General features: G+C 35.8%; 1 protein-coding gene across 2 annotated transcripts in view; it reads left to right on the top strand.

The window, feature by feature from the left end:
- NR3C2 (nuclear receptor subfamily 3 group C member 2) overlaps window positions 1-1,127 on the top strand; it is a 384,333-nt gene that overhangs the window by 127,404 nt on the left and 255,802 nt on the right. The gene's annotated exons all lie outside the window — the stretch shown is intronic.

Here is a 1,127-nt window from a genome sequence, read left to right as displayed (position 1 = left end):
TGGCCATTCTGACTGGTGTGAGATGATATCTCATTGTAGTTTTGATTTGCATTTCTCTAATGATTAATGATGTTGAGCATTCTTTCATGTGTTTGTTGGCAATCTGTATATCTTCTTTGGAGAAATGTCTGTTTAGGTCTTCTGCCCATTTTTGGATTGGGTTGTTAGTCTCTTTGATATTGAGCTGCAAAAGCTGCTTGTATATTTTAGACATTAATCCTTTGTCAGTTGCTTCTTTTGCAAATATTTTCTCCCATTTGGAGGGTTGTCTTTTCGTCTTATGGTTTCCTTTGCTGTGCAAAAGCTTTTAAGTTTCATTAGGTCCCATTTGTTTATTTTTATTTCCATTTCTCTAGGAGGTGGGTCAAAAAGGATCTTGCTGTGATTTATGTCATACCGTGTTCTGCCTGTGTGTTCCTCTAAGAGTTTGATAGTGTCTGGCCTTACATTTAGGTCTTTAACCCATTTTGAGTTTATTTTTGTGTATGTTGTTAGGGAGGGTCTTACATTTAGGTCTCTAATCCATTTTGAGTTTATTCTTGTGTGTGGTGTTAGGGAGTGTTTTAATTTCATACTTTTACATGTAGCTGTCCAGTTTTCCCAGCACCACTTATTGAAGAGGCTGTCTTTTCTCCACTGTATATTCTTGCCTCCTTTATCAAAGATAAGGTGACCATATGTGTGTGGGTTTATCTCTGTACTTTCTATCCTGTTCCATTGATCTATATTTCTGTTTTTGTGCCAGTACCATACTGTCTTGATTACTGTAGCTTTGTAATATAGTCTGAAGTCAGGGAGCCTGATTCCTCCAGCTCCATTTTTGGTTCTCAAGATTGCTTTGGCTATTCGGGGTCTTTTGTGTTTCCATACAAATTGTGAAATTTTTTTGTTCTACTTCTGTAAAAAATGCCACTGGTAGTTTGATAGGGATTGCATTGAATCTGTAGATTGCTTTAGGTAGTAGACTCATTTTCACAATGTTGAGTCTTCCAATCCAAGAACATGGTATATCTCTTCATCTATTTGTATCATCTTTAATTTCTTTCATCAGTGTCTTATAATTTTCTGCATACAGGTCTTTTGTCCTCTTAGGTAGGTTTATTCCTAGATATTTTATTCTTTTTGTT

Source organism: Physeter macrocephalus, chromosome 7 (genome assembly GCF_002837175.3).
Source record: "Physeter macrocephalus isolate SW-GA chromosome 7, ASM283717v5, whole genome shotgun sequence".
NCBI lineage: Eukaryota > Metazoa > Chordata > Mammalia > Artiodactyla > Physeteridae > Physeter > Physeter macrocephalus.
This window is presented reverse-complemented; position numbering and strand designations above follow the sequence as displayed.